Source organism: Dama dama, chromosome 7 (genome assembly GCF_033118175.1).
Source record: "Dama dama isolate Ldn47 chromosome 7, ASM3311817v1, whole genome shotgun sequence".
NCBI classification, from domain to species: Eukaryota; Metazoa; Chordata; class Mammalia; order Artiodactyla; family Cervidae; genus Dama; species Dama dama.
In genome coordinates this window covers 20,562,006-20,583,563 of record NC_083687.1, presented here as the reverse complement: position 1 = coordinate 20,583,563, position 21,558 = coordinate 20,562,006, and the positions used below count along the sequence as shown (strand labels likewise).

General features: G+C 39.3%; 1 protein-coding gene across 4 annotated transcripts in view; it reads left to right on the top strand.

Moving 5' to 3' along the window:
* The window catches only part of SUPT3H (SPT3 homolog, SAGA and STAGA complex component), a 375,450-nt gene that overhangs the window by 333,119 nt on the left and 20,773 nt on the right, over nucleotides 1-21,558 (top strand). The gene's annotated exons all lie outside the window — the stretch shown is intronic.

The window sequence follows — 21,558 nt, the reverse complement described above, 5'->3', positions numbered from 1 at the left end:
TTCCTAACTGCCCATTTCAACAATAGAACATGATTCATGCAGACTTTTTGTGCCACCTCCCCTTAAATCAGGCTTCCCTGGTAGCTCAGCTGGTAAAGAATCCACCTACATTGCAGGAGACTCTGGCTCAATTCCTGGGTCGGGAAGTCCCCTGGAGAAGATATAGGCTATCCACTCCAGTATTCTTGGGCTTCCCTGGTGGCTCAGATGGTAAAGAATCCCCTTGCAATGTGGGAGACTTGGGTTCGATCCCTGGGTTGGGAAGATCCCCTTGAGGAGGGCATGGCAACCCACTCCAGTATTCTTGCCTGAAGAATCCCCATGGACAGAGGAGCCTGGTGGGCTGCAGTCCATGGGGTCGCAAAGAGTCTGAGATAACTGAGCGACTAAGCACACCCCAGCACCCCTTAAATCAGGGGTGAGGAAGTGAGGACATATGAGAGGTTTATGTGTCATTAACATCCTCAGTGGGAACTATACCAAACTGACAACTCTTCCCAAGCCCCCAGGTGCCCTCATGACTCTCAGGTGGGTGATCTGTTTTGCTTTAAAAGGAAAAAAGAAAGAGATCTAAGACCAAGTACACTTTGTAACCAAGTAAGTTTTGTTTTTAATTAATGATTTTTTCCAGTGTTTTTTTTTTTTTTTTTCCTTTGAGGAAAGTTTTTAAAACACTTTTTGTTAGTAAATAGAGTGCTGTTCTCTCTGGCTAAACCTTCCTACTGCTTCTTATCAATACCAGTCATATCCTTGTGGAGACTCAGTTCTTCATTAGCTTGGATAGGTTTTTAAACAAGAGAATAAGCTGTGTATCATCAAGGCCTTTTTCAGAATTTTTGAAATTAAAATTTTTGATCAAGTTCAAGTTATTTTGTTTCTTCTTCCAATTTTAACAAATGTACAAAAGAAAAAGACCTTGCTCATGAGGTGTTTACAGCCCAGTTTAAAGAGACAGAGTAGAACTATATAATTTCATTATAATGTTTAATTGCTCTGATAATCTCTCATAAGACCAAATGGGAGCAAGTTTGGTCCCATTTCAGAAAAGCCTTCATAGAGGAAGATTTGCCTGAGCTGAGATTTGAAGGGTAAGAGGAGTTCAGTCAAGCAGAGGGAAGAGATGCAGAAGGAACATGAGCAAAAATAGAGATCCAAGGAGGTGTGAAACAGCACTGCATGGTCAGAAAATGACCAGCAACTTGAAAACATTAACACATGAAGCATATGGTGGGAATGACTGGAGATGGAGGCGAAGAGCGGAGGTGGGGACTGAGGCAGGGAGAAATGCTGTGTTTGGGAACTTGGACTTAATCCTTGATGGGATATAGTTGCAGGATTTTTAAGCTGGGGAGTGACCAGCAACAGAGTTAGAAGGAATATTATAGTATTCTGCTTTTTGGTACTTTTGAAATTTTACCACGTAACTTGTTCTTCAAACAAAATCTTCTGTATTAACTTAATATCAAGAGCAGATCAAAGCAGAACTGCCTGGTTGAGGTTGGGATGGAAAACTCAGAACTTCCTTGCTTGGCCTCCCCAACTCTCTTCCCCTGGCTTCTTGTCAACTCCTGGGACACTGTCATAGAATCTCCATTTCTGAATACACTTAAATAAAAAAAACAACCTTTTCAGTCTGTGGACTGGAAAACTGGGACTCAGGAAGTAAGAGTATCTAAAATAATTCATGGAAAAGCCCAGAACAGAACCAGGTCTCTTGATTCCAAATTTAGCCATCAGTGGAGAGAGTTGAGTATAACATACATTCATTGGAGAAAAACTATCTCATGCAACAGAAACTCCTCAGGTGCAATATATGAGACAAAGAAAATGTCCAAGGTGGAGTCAATTTTCTACATTTAGTACATGCTAAATTAATTTTTATGCAAGTTTTTTTTTTTTAACATTTTAGATTCTTTTAAAACTGGATCCAGTTTGTACACTTCCCTTTGCCTTTTCATGCTGAAAGAGTACCAAGTTACCCCTCAACTTGAACATGTAGGAATTAGATACAGGGAGTTTTCTGTTAAGGCCCCTTGTTACTGGAATCCCTTCTCATTAAGTCTTGATAGTGCCTGGGTTTACTGACCTTGTCTAAATAGTATATCATGGCTGAAGCCTGTCCTAATGGCAAAAGCAGTGGAATAGGAGTCGGGAGACCTGGTTCTACTCCCAGTCCAGCCATTAACTGGCTGGATAACATTTGGAAAAGTCACTCAAGCTCAACTGTACAATGAGAAGATTGAACTAAATTACCTCAAAGGCCCATTCCAGCTCCTACAGTCTGTGATTCTAATTACAACACATGTGTTTTATCTTTGAGAGTGCTGACATTTTATAGACTGCTATGAGCTCTCATTTTTGGTGGTCCTAAAGACTCAAGATAGTTGGGTACAGGACGAGACTGATTGTGACTTTCTTGAAAAAGAAGTGGGCATTTTTACTCATCTAGGCAAAGGCTATATGCTAATGAAGTGGGTTAAATTATTTGCAGCTATATTCCCAATTTGGGAATTGGAATGGCTTCACTGAAATTCTGATAATGCATTCCCCATGACCTTGTGAATGGATAGCTCAGCCTTGGACAGCCCACTTAGCAGATAGGAGGATGTTTACGAAGAGCTCTGCTTATCTCTGTGAAAATCGTGATATAGAAACTCTTTCCAGGCTCAGAATTGTAGAAGTCTTTCAGAGTTCCCCTTCTGTATCTGATCCCCCAGTCTCATTTTCCTACACAAACCCTTCCTCTGCTGGCTATTTAAAGCCCTTCACATCAAGCCTTACTACTTTAAGGAGAAGTGTGATATAACAAACAATGACATTATTATATTGTAAGGACAAGAAATAGGGGGTGAGTTATAAAGCAGAACATTTTTATTTACACAGCAGTGTTTTAATAACCAGTAAAATTTTGGAAGAGAACTAGAAAAATAGTTAAAAGATAAATGGACTTATGTTTCAATGTTATGATTTTTCACATACACTAAAGTTCATTTTTACTTAAAAAAAAAAAAAAAAATCCCTGAATTTCGGACAGAACCCTGGGAGAGTTGTTGGCATCCTTTGGTCAACACATTTGTCAGGGTATTTTTTTTTTTCAATGTCCTTCTATGGTTCTATTAAGCAATAACCTCATTAGCAACACATTCTGAGTGGTATAGTGTGATAGCTTTACTACAAAGGGGTTCTGTATTTCAGTTGCCAGGATATAACACTCTTATGACAGGGGAGAAAAAGAAAACTTGCTGTGAAGGGGAAGCTTAGACGTTATTTACTCTAAATATTGGAGCTTTCCATCTGAAAGTTTACAGAGGCTGAAGAATTGTTGAATTTGGAGATTTTGAAATAAAAATCTCCAGCAAACTCTAAAAATGTTTCTCGCCTGAAAACAGGTCCTATTCCCTCCTGTGAGCATTTGCCTTACGGAGTCTGGGATTAGCCTATAAGTTATTTTCATCACAAATACCTTTCACTGAGACACAGTATCACGCTTTTCTAGAGTGACACAAATAAAACATTCTGATTCAGGGCTGGGCCACTGGAGAACAGACTGTCAGTTGTGTTGAGTTACACACAACTCAAAAAAAGAGGTCGACTTTTTTCTCTTTTTTTTAACCTCTTTCTATCAAGTCTATTTTTTTAGGCCACTTCAGGTTAGAGCAGTGCAGGCCTAATCCAAATTAACCCTGGCTATATTCCAAAAGTGCTGGAAACTAGCAAATTTAAATCATTTTCAACTCCAGATTCTATTTTTTCTTCTTTTACCTTTGGCTTTATGTCATCATATATGACCTAAAACTAGGGAAAAACATGTTACTGATCTTACCTCTTTGGGGGCCCTTGACTGTGTCTACATAGGCAGAATGTGTTAACGACCAATGTCATTGTTCACAGAGGGTTATATACAGCAAAGAGATCATTACATCTCGAACAACCATAGAAACAAGGCTTTGTTGGCACAGTTAAAAAGAATCCTATGCGTAAATGCTTTCTGTGGTCCCTGTCCATATACCTGTCACTCTTGAGCATGACAGTATGGAGGGGTGTGGTGTTTTTCCCAGTTGTGGGTAAATGGGATGGGGCATGTGGATGAAGACTGACCTGTAGCTGAACTCCATGTATGAGGTTGAACCATACGATACTGCCGTATTTTAAGTCAAAACCAATTGAATGTCAACAGTTTCATATGGTTCAACCTAATAATTATTTTGATCTGTTATCAGCAGTTACCTTTCAATTCAGCTTTTTTCCCTGGCATGTTAGCTAAATACACCTAAATTGACAAGGTGTTTCCAAACAAAGCAGCTCAGAAAGATGCAGAGGTTTCTCTGTTTCTTCATCCATAAGTTGGGGATGGTCATGGTGCCTGCCTTGTAGGATCACTGTAAACATTAAATGTAAAGGACTTAGTAGAATAGTGCCTGGCATATGATAAGCACTCAGTAAATGAAGACAGTATAAAGCATTGTCATCTTTATCAGCCTCTTACTCATTTGTTCAACAAATATTTATTGGTATCTGACTACATGGGTGGCTGAGTGTCTGTTGCTGGAACCAAATTTCTGAAAAGGCTGTCTGTATTCCCTCCCCTAATGAGCTTACAGGAATGTCTGTGGCTATTCTTATGGAGTGTGGTTAATGGTACTGTAGGGTCATCAGGGACTGGAGACCCACAGAGGTAAAGCTGGTCTCTATCTTAATGGTCAGAGAAGCTTCCTGGAGGAAGTAACCATCCAAGCTGAAACCCAAAGGACTAGTGGAAGTTAGTCAAGGGAAACCAGAAGGATCATCATCAGCATGATTATCAAGCATCGAGGCCTGAGGAAGAGAGTGGCCTGTGTTCTGAGACCTGCCAGTAGTTAAATGTGGCCCAAGCAGGGAACGGAAAGCGAAGTCACTGATTCTCTCCCTTGCTGGATCCATCACCCCATCCATAGCATGTTTCATCTGTTGCCACCACAGCAGAAACACATTTGATTTCTACCCATCTTATAGGACCTTATTGCCAGTTGCCAGTTTGGCTAGTTTGAGAGTTCTTATCAGGGAATTCTCACTATAATGCTTTCGTCCAGTACAGAAGTGGCTTCATGTGTAAAGGTGTTTTTATACATCAAAGGTCCTAGGTAGGAAAAATGAACTAAAGAAAACTGACCTGTGGAATAAAGAAAAGAACTTAGAAAATCTGTTCAGAATGCCACATAATAATAGCTATGGCATTGTGATGGTAGAAGCTGGATGACCTATTTATCTGAATAAATCAACAAGCATATATAAAAAAAAAAAAAAGCAAAGGCAGTTAACATTGAGCTGAACACGGACTTTTTTTTTTTTTTTTTTTGAACATGGATTTTAAAAACATGGACATCAACCCGACTGATCTGGATACTTTTTTTCCTCTAGGACAGAGTAAACCAGTGAATGCAAAAGATTTCTGTAGGCAGGTCCCTTCCAGCAAGGCTGTACCCCCAAACAGAACCTCCCTTTCCTTCAGCAAACCCATCTGTGTTCAGAGAATATGTTTTTCTTTCTGCTTGTGTCCTCTTACTGAGCTCAAACTTGCATGTGCCTTATGGTACTTTATGTTTGATACTGATATTATAAGTGATGTCTTTTCTATTGTATTTTCAGAATATCTGTTTTTAAAAGATTATAAAGGTAAATAGTGTGAAAGAAGCAAACCAGACAAGAAAAATGAAAAAGATCATTTGCCAACCAATATCCCATTGAGAACCTGAATATTTAAGAAAGGGATATATTTGTTTCAGTCTGAAAAGACTGCTTACTGTTCAGCCTAAATGTTTTGGGATAGTTTATGATATAGAAAATTGAAATGTTTCAGGTTAGTTTATGATATAGAAAATGGATTGAATTGAAATGTATATCTTTCTCCTATATAATAACATACCTAATTCTATACTCATAAATGCTATAGTCTCCAAGATTTCTTTATTACAGATTTTATTCTCATTTATGAGTTCCATGTTAAACTGTTAAATCAACAGAATCATCACCTTAGCCTTGAATTAGCATAGCACATCATTAGGGAAAGCAGTGCTATGCATTTAATTGCTGTTTTTAAAAGTTATGTCATGTTGTCATGCCCTGCATTTGTGTTCATATGTTACTGTGTTTAATTTACAAGGAGTTTGTTTAATTTACAACAAGCTTCTGGGCTGCTTCCTGTTGTTCACTAGCTCCCTCGAAGCACAGCTATTTGGTAATAACTGTGGCTCTTGCTCAGTGAATATTTGAAATACAGTGAAACTAAAGTGATATAGGATAAGAGGACACATGTTAGGGAATTGGAAAAATAGAAATAACAGGGCAGCATGAAATGTCAAACCACATTTTAGGGCACTTTTACTCTATTTCCATAAATGCATGCGGGAATTATGTTGCAAATACTTGAAACTGTTTGTTTTCATTTTTGGCCTGATTTTCTAGCATTGAAGAAACCATGTCTAATGATCTTGAGTGTTCCTAAAGAAAAAGAAATTATATTTTACATAATGGTTTGCATGTGTGAGCTCCCTCCGGCAGCAGCACTATAATTAGGGTGTCGTCTCTATGAGGAGAGAACTCCCTGTCTTAAAGATGCAACGGCCACATCTGACTGCCGGAGCTGAGCGCAGAACATCATGATTTCGTTAAAAGATAAACACCAGCTCTTTCACTTATTCATTCCTTCTCCTTCCTGGTGCTTTGGCCCAAGCCGAGCAAGCCAAGGACAGCTGAGTGCAAACCATTTTCTTCCTTCCTCGTTCAGCAAACCATGGAGAAAGATCTTGGCTTCTTGACATGAATAACTTTGCTTCAAGTCGACTTGGAACTATTTGGGCAGCTTTTCAAAAACGAAAAAGGTACAATAAAAGAGGACTGAACTTCCTGTTTTACTCTTAAAGTAGCAGATTCAGCAAAGTCTGAATCTCTTCTGGGAATGACCATATTCCTCCCCAGGGACCCACGAACTGTAGAATATTATTTCCTCACACAACTTTCACTGAAACTATTAAAAAGACAGTCAGCTCGAGTAGGCCAAGTGACAGACAGTAGGAAGCTCTTCATTCTTTATTAAGTATAATGGTCATGTAAATTACTGCCTTTTAGACAATCAGAAATGTCCCTGATCAGAGGAAGGGCAGTGGGTAGGGACCTAAAGGCTGTCCTTAAACCAAAATGGGGGAGGGAATGTGAACACTTATATAAGGGGTGTATATGATGTATGAAAATATTTGACATCTATCTACCTTATGTACATATGCTCAAAAATCATACACACACCATCTCTGTCATAGTGGCCTTTGGTGTATATTAATTTTTGATTCCCTGCAATAGTTGAGAAACTGGAACTGACGAAGAGTCAAATACAACACATTTCAAGTCAGTACCTATGGCTGCACAGTAGGAGTAGCGGAAAGATATGAAGAAACCATTCTATGACTAAAAGTGACAGTTTCATTAGGAGAGCAAAATAAGGAGGGAAAAAAAAAAAGCCTTCTGATTCTGTTTTGCATTAGTTTGCATTCATTTCTGAGTGCCCCAGAGACAGGATGTCTGCTGCCCCTTATCTGTTACAGTGTGGGCCATCAAGCCCAGGAGATGAAAAACTACCATCTCGATAGAAAGAAGCATCTGCCAGTCAGAAATGGCCAGCCCGAGAAATGGGGCTCCAGCCCACCCAGCTCCCTCCTCCACGGTAGAGAGATCCAGGCCAAAGCAGGCAGGGTTCAGCATGCAGTGTCCTCTGACCCTCTCAACAAAGTCCAGCATGTTTATGTGCAACTCCACGTGATGGAAGGAGCTTCAGTGTTGAAATCACAAAGCCTGAGTTTCTCCTTCAGGCCTGAGTGTGCTTTGATAACCCAAGAACTGCAGGTTGTGGAGCTGAATGGAAAAGAATGAACTCTGTGGTTGTTTTCATTCTAACACGTTCCTCATCAAGAACACATTTTGTGCTTCCTCTTGTTCATTTTTTATCTTTCAGATAAGGAAATACTGTTTTTATCTTGGGGGGCAGGAGCTGTTCTTGGAACTTCAGGGAGACAGCTAATTCTGTTTCATAAGCTAGACCTTCAGGTGTTTAAAGAGAGCTATCCTGTTCCCAGATTCTGTTAGAAAAGTCTCTAAAAGATAAAAGAATTCTCTAACTCGTAAATGTTTTTTATCTTTTCCATAAATAATATTTTTTAAATCACTCTTTAGGTATATTTTCAGTGCCTACACTTGCAGTTTTTGGTCCTATAGGACCAGAGGTAGGGACAGGGTGCAGAGAGAGGCTGGCAGTTGGAGCCAGGTCTACAGAGGTATAAAGAGAAGAAAGGAAGACCCTGGCTAGGGGAGGTAGCAGATGGGGAAGGGGGAAGACCCTCTGCAGGAGAAGCTGTTCAATGATGTCAGCCCCACTCCACAGTCCCACCATGTAGTAACCAGGTTCAACCGAGAAACCGAATGACTCGTGGTATCTACTGTTTGGTGTTGGTTCTTCCTGACCCACTAACTGGAATCAGTCAAGTCAGTGAGTGACAGTCACTCACTGACTCTCACCTCCTCCAAGTAGATGTTAAAGGATCACTGACTGCTGTGAAGAGAGTGTCCCCTAGACCAGAAGCAAGCAAGCAAGGGAGACAAGTTCAGTGGTTACTCTAAGAGTCCACAGAGTTGTTGGTACAGTGTATTTTGCTTTGGGAAAGTTGATTTCAACCAGTTCTTTTTTGGCCTGTTATTGCCATCTCTGCATTCATTTTTATTCGCCTGCTTGGGGCCACCTCTGTTTTGACTTTTGTTTTGAGTTGACCGAAAAGTTCATTCGGATTTTTCCATAACATCTTACAGAAAAAGCAAGTGAACCTTTTGGCCAACCCAATAGTTTGCCCTACATGCATATCCCAGCTGCAAGCTTGGTGTAACTGTTCACTGGTTGCAATGACCGGACACCATGCCAGTGATGTCTGAGTCGTGTTCACTCTTCTATCTCTAGATAGAAGGTTAGGGATGGAGTCAGCACTCAGCATGTGTTCATTACATGCATGCATTCAGTGAATACATGTTTCTGTGATGATTTTAGAGCTCCCCAAGGTGTCAGTGATTCAAGGCCAGGATGACATCCAGTTTGAGAATTTGGACTCCGGAGTGGCCGCCTAGGTTCACATCATGGCTCCCCTGCTCAGTGGATAAGTGACCTCGGGCGCATTATATAGCCTTCCTGATAGCACCCACCCCACAGGATTATTGTCAGAATCAAGTGTGTTCATATGAGTAAGATACTCAGAACAGTGCCTGGCATAGAGGAAACATAGTATACTACCCTTTATAATTATCATAAAGAAACAAAAGCATATTTCTCTCGTCTCCAGAAGAGCAAGGCAACCACTATGTAAAATACTTTCTACAGCCACTGGGACGTTACTTAGAAATGGTTAGGATATCAACTTAAAGCTTTCTGTTCAGGATAATTTTGAACCAGGTAGTGGAATGGAACCTCGCAAAGATAAAGGGTGAAATCCCATTGTTGGGCAGAGCAATAGTGCTCAGCATCCGTTCCCTCTGCCTCCTAAAGGTCAGCTCATGAAGGAAAATTCTAGGAGTCAGCATTTACTTTATGCAAATTAATTGTGAGTTTTGTGGGTGAACAAGACTATTTGTGTGCTAATCATCCTTTTGTTTAATAAAATACTAAAAGGTAAAAAATATATATATAGGGAATTTATCATAGCTGCTTTTCTGTGAAAATAATCTGTTCTCCAAACTAGAAGAATGGGTAAGCATAACTTTGAAAATGTCTTTTTTGTCTTCTGATGTTCATAAATACTATTTCCTGTGGAAGGGGAGTATAGAGAGAGGAAGCCGAGACATGGGAGACGAGAGGGTTCCTTCTCCATTCAGTTTTTTCCAAAGGATTCAATCCTTCAATAGCCTTACAATCAAAAGTTAAGTTAAAAATGCAAAATTGAAGCCTTGCTAAAACTCGACCTCTAAAGCCATTTTAAGATGGCTGCCATGTTATAGACTCACAGCTCCACGGTGTAGCTTTCCAGAAGGTTAATGAAGCTGACCAAGGTCTGAGCGTGTCACAGTGATGCATTGTGTGTAGTTAGGGGGAAAATAGAAAAGTGGAACTAGTCGACAGGTAAAAGAAATCAAAATGGAAAGAGTGACTGTAGTGGGGAGTTTGTCTGGTGTCGCCAATAATTACTTTTCCTCAGGTGCCCATTTTCCTCTTCTGGCTTAACTACTTTTAAATAGCTGATTCTGAGTCTCTTCCTTCCTCACTTAAATACTATAAAAACTAGAAGCAAAGGTCTTTTGAGTTTCCCAAGGCTGGAAAATAGAAGATATGGTATCATTACCACGGATTGGTCTTCAAATGTCCAACAGTGATGGATTTTCCATTTCCTTTGGCATCCAGATTCATAGGAAATGTCTGTGCACCCCTCTTCTTTAAACAAGGAGTCAGTCTGCATCCCTTCGGCAGGTTAAGTTCCTGGAAAAGACCTGAAGAGTCAAAATGGTGTGAGTCAGTATTAAACTTTCCCATAGAAAGTGTTCAGTAGGAGTTTATGTTCTTGACCAAGGGCTTGATGCCCAGCTTTTTATAGAAATAACTCCAGACACCAAGATTTCATCAACTGAATTAATTAGAGAAGGGGCTATAGTGTTTCATAACTTAAGACTTCTATGTATTTTTACTATAAGGGCATAGTAAACCATATGGAATCTTTTAAAAAAATTATTTCTATCACATTTTTATTTTAAGGACCTAGAAGGCGACAATATGTCTACCTTAGGATGGAAATTTAAAAGACTCTTTAGAGAATATTTTGACAAGTTTCCTCAATGAGATGTTGAGCCCACTCAGCATTGGCTCCTTAATAAAGAAATCACACTTTTCTCACTGATAATTCAATTATAGCCAGCACAGGTTTTTAGAGAATGAGTGTTTTGGTAGAACAGCTTGAGGTTGGATTCATTTCCCCATAATTGCCTTATGTCTTTCTGTGCTGCCCGCCATAACTGGGGTAGATGCTAACACAGGCCTACTCACTGCCCTGAGTCATATCTGTGTCCTTTCAAGACTTCCTGTTTCCCGGTGAAAAAGAATCTCATGTGTCCCTACATTCTACTCATCCCAGCCAGTTTGGGAGACTCTCTTTAATCCTTATATACTGATGTTGCTTTATCCTACTCTTGTATTTATGTAAATTTTTTATGCAGATTCTTAAAAAATATTAATATCTAAAAAGTCCCATGGAAAGGTGTCATTCAAAATGATTGGAAGCATTCCAGCAAGGAAAGCTGACAGCTCTTCCTTGTTACAGTCTCTGCCCATGGAGCAACCCTCATGACCTTGATGCTGGTATCTACTAGAATGCTATCCCAGGATCTGTGTTCAGGGTTTGTGTGCGTCATCTGCCAGTGGTCAGACCCCTCCTTAAATCTTGAGCTCCCGGAAAAGAGAAGACTTACTCTACGGGAGTGGTTCCTGCACTAGCAAATCTGGAACATAATCTGAATCTGTACCTCTAGATGAGTCAGTAGCTTATTAGGAATATATATGTGACTATGCAAGAAGTGACTGAAAGCCATAAGTGGTGACTCCATGGTGCCTGTATGTGTTCTGTATACACACAAATACAGATGCGTTTAGATAAATGGATGGATAGTATATAAAACCAGTAACAAAAAAGCCCAGCTTCTTGACTGACAAAGAAGATAATTTTTAAAAAAAGAAAGAGCATTCAGCATTTCAGTCATAAATTTCCAAGACTCATTTCTATTTGAAAATGTTTTTTTTTGTCTTGCTAACCACAGAGAGCAGTTGGAGCAACTGGGTCATTTTCTTTCGATTGCTTCTCCGGCACTGGCCCTTGGAGACAGATGTGATGATCTAATAGGTCCTTTCCATCCCTAATATCTATAATTTTGGCTACTCTGTGGCAGCTTCTTATTGCTTTAAATAAGCCGTCTTAATTCAAAAAACATACATCTGGATTGGACCTGCCTAATATATGTCAAGAAGTATGTGTCTCTCCAAAGCCCCACCAGGAACTCTGAAAGACTTTAAAAAAAAAAAAAAAAACATTGAAAAGAAGCAAGAAAAATGAGCAAGGAGAAGTGGGGAGACTATGAGTCAAACAATTTTCTGTTTATTTTGTTTTTATTTTTTCAGTAATGAGATCAATCCTTAGGCCCCTTTAAATCACTTTCTGCTTTGTTAATATTCAATCTGAACATTCATACACCTTGCATGCTAAGTTACTTTAGTCATGTCCATGGTCACTTTGCGACCACATGGACTGTAACCCATCAGGCTACTCTGTCTGTGGGATTCTTCAGGCAAGAATACAGAAATGGGTTTCCATGCCCACCTCCAGGGGATCTTCCTGACCCAAGGATCAAACACGAGTCTCTTAGGACTCCTGCTTTGGCAGGCATGTTCTTTACCATTAGCACCACTTGGCCTGGGAAGCTCATACATCTTAGTTTAATATTTTTCAAAATTGTTGACTCAGTTTCTTAGAAGTTGCCCCATCATTACTAGCATTTTGATGTTCACGTCATCTCTGGCCAGTTCTTAGCCTCATATCCACTTTGCACCTTCTCAGTGGAAATGTCTGAAGAGGAAGTGGCATCTGGGCATGCCTCTAGATGTCAGTCAGTGGTGGTCCTCTGGCCGGGTGTGTTGGGGGCATTATTACAAATACATACTATCTTCTCCCCAGTTAAATACATCACCAACACTGTGAAATAGCTTTTGTAAATATATGAGCATGCAGCCTCTGTGGTTGTACTTTACATCATATATCTGGTTTACCTGCCGTAATAGCTCTCTCTGACTCTTCCTACACAATGATTTTCATTTAATATGTAGCTTTTTATAAGCTGCCGTCAGTTAATATTTTCTCCTGCATACATTTAGTTACTTCCTGAGATTATTCTTCCAGACAGGAAGAATAGAGAACCGTGTTTGTATGTCTTATTGTCCATTAGTCTGCCTCTGTCTTCCTCCAAGACTAATTCAGCCTGAATGCTGAATTACTTTTTCTGACCCTGTCTCCAGATCTTTAGGGTTATAGGCAGATCAAACCAAGATGAAAACTGGGATTCATTCGGAGTGCTTATCTGCAGAGCAGATAAGCTCTATAGAAAGGTGTCTATAGAAAGGTGATATACCTTGCTACAAGTAAGTAGGGTTTGGTATTTTGTTTATTCACTCAACAGATATTTGTTGACCACATATTCTATACTATATACTATATATATTATATATATATACTATATTCTGGGCATCTCATTAAATTACATTAGACTGATTCCATATATGGCACCCAGTGCTTCAGCTGTACTTAGCTTCTGATGTCACATTTGAGTTTAAATGAGTCAGAGGATAACAGGAAAGCTGTCTCTGACTCACCTCTGTTCTTCAAAGGAAGGCCGAGTGGAGTGAAAGCAGAAGTCGTGCCGGGTGGGGAGTTAAATGTGCTGGCTTCTAGTCCTGCCTGTGTCTGTGTCCTAGTCCTTCCTGAGCTCTGAGGCTTAGACAAGTCATTTAACCTCCCTCTACCAGTTATCTCATCTAAAATGGGCATAATAATCCCGCCCGCTATCCAAAATTGTGGGGAGGTGCACATGAGCAAATGCTTCTAGAAAGACCTTGTCAGTCATAAACCACTGTGCAAAGATGCACATAAAACACACTGGTGCCAGTTCAAACTACATGATGAGCGTCAATCAAGGGAAATGTCTCTAAGAGCAAGCAGTTTGGACTGCTTTAATATATAATGGAAAAGCTTCTCTTACAAGCTAACTGACAGAAAAACCCTGGTGAGAAAAAGCCAGTTGCAGATATTCACACAACAGTGTACACAGAAGGAAAGGCAAGGAAAGTTGTCGCTCAGTCGTGTTCGACTTTTTGCGATCCCATGGACTGTAGCCCACCAGGTCCTCTGTCCATGAGGATTCTCCAGGTAAGAGTAGTGGAGTGGGTTGCCATTCCCTTCTCCAGAGGATCTTCCCAACCCAGGGATTGAACCCAGGTCTCCTGCATTGCAGGCAGATTCTTTACCAACTGAATTACTAGGGAAGCCCCAGTGTATACAGAATATTACTGTAATGTTTTAATATTTTTGTTGAATCTCAAGGGATGCAGGCAGCAGGGAATTAAAACTCAGAATGATCCTGAAAGACATAAGAGGGTTTGATTTTTTTTCCCCCTACTGTATCAGTGGTTCTCCATTCGGATTCAATGTTGGAATTGATGCCGCAGCCTCACTTCTAGAAATCTGTTATGTAGGGGTGCCATCTGGGCCATAAGATTTTATAAGATTCCCAGGTGGTTCTAAGGCACCGTCAGCTGCTAGTGAGAAAAATCACTGTGCTAGAGAGATTAAAATAGATCACCAAAAGTCTAGTTATAAATGTGGAATTTATGGACCCAAAGAGATAACTGTCAACGGTAGAAGAGTCAATGTGTCTAATGAAAATGGGTGGGACCGATAGACCTCTAACCATCATTTTATAGGAGATTAGCTGACATCTCACCAGGTGGAAAATCAGAGCAGGAGAAGAAAAAGCAGAGGGGGTGACAAAACTCTTCTCAGATTAAGTTTCCATTTGAAAAGTGAGTTTTCAACCAGTAATATCATAGCTATCGAGTGAGTCAAGTGGCAATAGGTATACATAAACATGAGCATTAAGTGTTATTTTCACAATTCTTGTTCCCTCTAGTAAATATTTATCTAACGGCTAATCTGAGTTGTTTGAACTAATCATGGCCGGTTTCCCTTTAATGTGCAGACACTATGATTCTGACCAGACTTGTAGTCTCAGGTCATTTACAGAAATGCCAAAAAAAAAAATCTTTCCGCAAGAAAGACAGTGGCATTTTATGCTTAGCAAAATAACTGTATCAGCATTTGGAAAAGTATATAGTAGTTAGCACAGTCCCAAAATAAAATGCAAGTAGCAAAGTATTTGCCTCTCATTGTGCCCAGGGTCCAGTTCCCAGAGCATTGTCCTGATTTATGCCCAGAGGTTCAGTCTGATCCTTAACATCAGTTACCAGGAAAAAGTCACATTTATGTGTTTTGAAGTTCTGTTTTTAAACACAGAAAAAGCCAAGAAAGTCAAAGAAACTGTAATGCTAAAATCTCCATTCCTGGTATGTAAAGTTATTGTTCTTTACTCTTTAAAAAATATTCTCGATTGGGGAAAGACAAAAATAATCAGAAAAGCCAGGCTTCCCGTGTTCTCTGCAAAGACCTTTCTCATTTCCCAGCAGTATATATATATGCTTCTCTCCATCTTCCTACCTCCTTCCCCCAGTTTTCTTGGATTCTAAAAGCTCTCTTTGTTTCTTTTGCTGTCTGCTCCACATGGTTTACTGTTGGGCTCTAAAGTTCCTCACCAGTGTCTATACTATTGAGCATCTTGTCACTGTCATCTGTGGTTCACTTGTTGGAATATTTAAGTCTGCCTCTTGAGATCAGTGAACCCAGCTGCTGTATTTTTATTAATAACTAGCCTTTTGCATTAAGTTGAGGAAAAGTTCATGATTGTCACGTCAAAAATTATCGTGCAGAAAGGAGCAAAGTTGGAGAGCAGATTGGTGAAAAGCACCAAGAGTCAGAGATGGTCCAGAACAATTTTTCAAAACCTGGTGTTTCATGCACTTTGTATCAAAGGACAGTTATCCAGAATTAGATTTCAGGCATTCCACCAAGCGATACCGTTTCAGGGCGTTTTGCTGGCTGTTAATAATTTCCAGTGATAGAAGGTGAATGGATGGCTTCAATCTGCTACATTTGTGTCCCTGGACAGGCTGTTTTATGCCTCATCTGTTTTCCTCCCATGTGGTCCCTCAGCCAGTACCTGATACATAGTAGGCGTTCAGTTAATGTTTGCCAAATTGAATTGACTTTATGAATATGTAAACATTTAACTTTGGTTTTAATAATTGTAGCCACATATTTTTTTCTGTTCAACTACACCCTTCTAATGAAAACATAGAATGTTGCCATGTCAAAAACTTGAAAACTTACCAAGTGTCATCTTTCATTTCCTAACACTGTTCAAGTTCAAATATTCTTCTTGCCTGTGATGTAGAAATCCTGACCATCCCCAGAAAAGCATATTTATTTGGGTTTTTTTTCTTTGTTTATTTTACTGAAGTATAATTTACATACAATAAAATTCATTATTTAAAAGTATATAGTTTGATGTGTTTTGACAAAAAGTATATAGTTTGATGTATATGACTATTTATATAGTCATGTAACCATCACGAGATATAGTGAATTTCCATTGCTTCAGGAAAACAAAAGTCTTAATCAATCTTCTCCCCTCCCATCCCCAGCCCTGTCAACTACTGGTGTGTTTTCTGACCCTATAGTTTTGCCTTTAGAATGTCATATAAATGTGGAATCCTACATTTGTACCAGTTTGAGTGTGACTTCTTTCATTTGTCACAATGCATTTGAAACCCATCTGTGTTGTCTGTGAATCCATAATCATTTTTTATCTATGTTAATAGACGTTTTGGGTTATTTCCAATTTGGGGCAATTATAAACAAAGTTTACATTAAAATATATAAGCATACACTGTAAGTCTTTATGTGGGCATGTTCTCATTTCTCTTGTTTTGAAGTTCAAAACTTGTCTATAAGTTCAAGGTGTCAGTTTTTGTCTTTGTGTATAAGTGTGTTAGCTAAGAAATATTGGCTTATCATAAGGTCACAGAGATTTTTTTTCCTTTGTTTTTCTGGAAGTTTTATAGTTTCTAATGCTTAAGTCTGTGATTCATTCCTGGTTAGTACACTTGACCCTTGAACAATAGGATTTTGAACTGTGTGGGTCTATTTATATGCAGTTTTTTTCAATAGTATACAGTTGGTCCTTCTGTATTTTTCATATCTGAGGAGTCAACATACCAAAGATCTAAATGCATGTAAATCCATGGCTGATTCATGTCAACGTATGACAAGACCCACTGCGGTATTGTAAAGTGATCAGCCTCCAACTAATAAAAATAAATGAAAAATAAATAAATAAATAAATAAATTTCCATATGAGGTTGGTTGAATCTGCCGATGGATACTGAGGTTCAGCTACAGGACTTGAGCATTGTCGAATTTGGGCATACTTAGGGGTTCCTGGTAAATCTCCCACCTATATCAAGGGATGACTGTTTGTATTTGGTATAATATAAGGATCAAGGGTTTGGGGTGGGGGGTGTTGCATATGAATGTTCAGTTGTTTGAGCTTTGAAAAGATTATCCTTTCCTTCACTGAGTTATCTTGGCACTTTGATGAAAATAAATGCACCACATACATGTGACTCTATCTGACACTCTCGTATCTGTTCCACCTACATCTTTGTATGTGTGCTATTACCACACTGATCTAACTAATTTAGCTTTCTACTTGTTTTGAGATCAGGTAGTACATGTCCTCCAATTTCTTACTTTTTCAAGATTTTTTGGCTGTTTAAAGTCCTTTGCTTTTTCATTTCGAATCAGCTTGTCACTTTCTACAGAAAAGCCTGGTAGAGTTCAGAAGCAAATTATACTGAATCTGTAGATCCCTTTATAGAGAGTATCTTAACAAATTGCCTTGTGATCCATGAACATGGTATAGCTCTTCATTTATTTAGTGTTTTGTTTTTTAATTTTTCTTGTCAGTATTTGGTAATTTTCATTGTACAGGTCTTGCATGTATTTCATTAGAATTTTCCCTGTGTATATCATGTTTTTTCACTGTTTTTGATTTCAATTTCTACTTGTTCATAGCTAAAACACATAAAATTGATTTTTATATTGACCTTATATTCTGAAATCCTGCTAAAATCAGTAGTTCTAGTATCTTTTCTTTTTTTTAGGTTCTTTGCTGTTCTCCGCATAGACAGTTGTGTTGTTTGTAAACAGAGGCAGCTTTATTGAAGCATTTCCAGTTTGTATGCCTCTTATTTCACTGGTATTGATTGTGAATAGGAATGTTGAGAGTAGGTATCTTGCTTTGTTTTTGATCTTATGAGAAATGTGTTCAAATTTGCACAATTAAAATTGATGTTAGCTGTGGATTTTTCTTTGATGTTAGCTGTAAGATGTTCTTTATCAGATTAAGAAACACTATTGTTTTTATTCTGTCTATTACTGTTTATGTGTATATGCCTTCTTGGAATTTCTAAGGCTTTTTTATGTATATCATTAGGATGCTAACTTACAGTAATTTCTGCCACCAAGTATTTTGTTAGCATGCCAAAGTATAACTGTCCCGAAACCAGACTTTTCTTTGTTAATATTTCTAAAGTTTCTAGCAATATTGGGTACTTTCTTATCTAATTTTCTTATCTAATCTTGTCATCTTGGTGGCCACAATGTGCTCAGGTAACAATATCCTTCCACAAAAAGCATGTTTCTTTTCAAAAGTCAGTGAATTGGGGTCTTTTTCATTGAATTTTGTCTCTCTCATCACACCAAAAGCAAGTGACATCATTGTACATTTAATATGATTCATTCTGATGTGAGCATTTATTCATAGTCACTACCATAATGACCTTTGTTGTTGCTGTGTGGTAATGTGAGACATGGTCCCCTCGTATCTTACAGGAAACTGAATAAGCAGGCCTGTCTGTGACCACACAGTAATCAAATCTCCTTGACCATCAAACTGCTCTTATATGGCTAGCATTTTTAACATTAAAAATTTTTTCTAATCTTTATGTATGCATATATATAGTTTTTAAATAGGTATATGAAAGCATGAGAAGCTTTTGATTGATTTACAGCTGGTGATCTTTCTCTCTCACTCTCTTTCCAGTCATTTCCTTATATTGGAATAGTTCCTGTTGGGCAGCACTAAGCAGCCTCATGATCTCATGTGCTCACAGGTTTCTTATTAAACTGATACCAGTTACCCATTTTCCTAGAGGAAGCAGAACTTTCACATTTATTACTTAACCCAAGCTACTTTAGACAGGACTTTTTAACGGAGATGTTTTAGCATTCTCAACAGTTGCTGAAGCCCCCAGTGTCTCTTGTTGAGTTTGTATTAGTTGCTACGGATCAGTAAGTGCTCTGAGACCTCAAAGTTAAAGTGGCAGGTCATGCATAATGTGTTATGTACTTTGAGTTCCTCATAAAATGAGGTTTGTATGCTGCTGAATGTAAGTCAGAGTTTCAGATAAGTGCCCCAGATGTACTCCAACTCTTCCTCCCGATGACTTCACCGTGGAAATGAGATCAGTTTTCCCTCTTGGTATGTAAATGTTCCTGTGCCACATGGAACTGGCTGGTTTAAGGGACTTTGTGAGGAAAATGCATCACCAAAATCTGACCTTCTCTGAAGAAAGAGATGTTAATGGATTGAATTGTATTGAGAGACTGTTTTTTTTAATTGGAAATTCATTGGGAGATGGTGTCTTTTTTATTTGCAAATGTGTTATTAAAGAGCTCACAGTCAGCCCTTACATGAGCGTTAGAACAGACTCCAGAAAACAGGGTTTGTTTTTTTTTTTTGTAAACTATAAATCTGTCACTCACCTGGGACTAAGCTGGGCTGTGACCATCCTTCTAGAGAAGGTCACGTTTGATAGTTTATGTGTGCATGTGTGCGCATGCATGTGCTACACACATAGGCATACATGTATACGTCTTAAGTGACTCTTTCCCGCTCCCTCCCCCTGACCCAAAGCAAGATCCTGGTGACTAGAACTGTGACTGGATCAGAGCCTTCAGGTCCTCAGAGCCTACTGGGTACCTTCCACTCAGGACATGCACAGAAAATGCTGGAAAGAAGATAAGATATTCTCAGTGTTGCCTCTGTCTTACAGGGGTTTCCCTTCTAAATACGATTTCAGTTCTGCCCGACCCCTCACTGCTGCTGCAATCCATAAGCTGTCCAACTTTGGTGTCTGCATGGCTTCCCTCCTTTACTTCATTCAGGCCTCTGAATGTCACCGGATCAAAGATATGGTGACGTTGCTCCCACGCCATTGCTGTCTGTCCCCCCACCCTACCTTATTTGTTCTCATAGTACTTAACATGACTGTCATTACGTTTATGTATGTATTTACTTATTGACTGTCTTACCTACAAGAAAGTCAGAGTTACTGTCTTCATGATGAGCCCCCAGCACATAGAACAGCAACTACTTGAGCCATCATAGGCCCTCAGTAAATACTTGTGAGCTAATGAATAAACAGATAGAAGCTGGGGGGCATTTTTTACATTTGTTTTTAATTGGAGGATATTGCGTTACAGTGTGCATTGGTTTCTGCTGCATAACAACGTTTATCATAAGTATGCACATGCCCCCTATATGTATGTAAGTATACATATAGCCCCTCCTTCTTGAGTCTCCCTCCCAGCCCTCTTGGTCATCACAGAGCACTGAGAGCTGAGCTCCCTGAGCTACACAGCTTCCCACTGGCTCTCTGTTTTACGTGTGGTAGTAAATACATATCAACGCCACTCTCAGTTCATCCTCCCCTCTTTGGGGGAGGGAGTGGGGGAGGCATTTTCAAACCTGTGAACCTGCCTTCCCCAAGAGCCTTATAGTTAGAATGGCACATCCCCAGACCCACAGACACGTAAGCTCTGTCTATAGAAAGGATAACTGACACGTCTTAATGTGTTTTCAACTGTTGTAGGTACTGCTGTGGTAAATGACGTTCATCTAAACCCATCACTGCAGGATTTTGATCAGTACCTATTTTCTCAGTCAGGGGCTACCAGAAATATAATTTCCATATGTGTTTTAAATTTTTTCAAATATCTCCCCATACACAAATTTTTTCACCATAATATATGTTTTTAGTATTCCCTTACACATTATAAAGATGAGAATTACTGATCCTAGGCTTCAGTAGGCCAAAAATAAAGTAACTTGATCTCAGTTATTAGGTTAGCCTTGAAGCAAAGGACTGTGGTGTGATGGCCATTATCAGGAACTTCACTTTAAAAATATCTCAACTTTTTCCTTTGAGGGCCAGTACCTTAATATTCTCTCGTCTTATACTTTTATGCAGTGTTTGAGGTGAAAATGCCACTGTCTTGAAAAATATCACTTGAGGTTCTTTCTGCCCTAGATCTATCATTTAGGAAAGCCTTGCTTGAGAGTATAGTTTGTTGCAAGCGACTACAGCACTCCCACTCCATACCTGCTGTGAAAACCGGAGGGAAAAATTCTGTCCCGGTAGAAGCAGAGCTCCTCTCATTTGACCCACTCAGGCCAGAAAAGTAGTGAGGGTTTTTCCACAAAAGCAGCTGTTCCTACTAACTAGACTGACAGGTTTTTAACGATTTCAGCAATGACTTTAGTTTCCAGGCCGTTTGGTTAAAACCATACAGATCGATAAAAGTAAATAGTTAGTGTAAGAGTTGCCTTAGTTTTTTAAGACTGCTGTTAACAAAGTACCACTAACTGGGTGGCTTGAAACAAGAGACATGTGTCTTCTCCCACTTCTCCAGGCTAGAAGTCTGGAATCAAGGGTCAGCAGGGCAGGTTCCTTCAGAAGGGCGAGTCTGTTCCCGGTGTCTCCTAGCTTTGTGTGATGACCAGTAATCC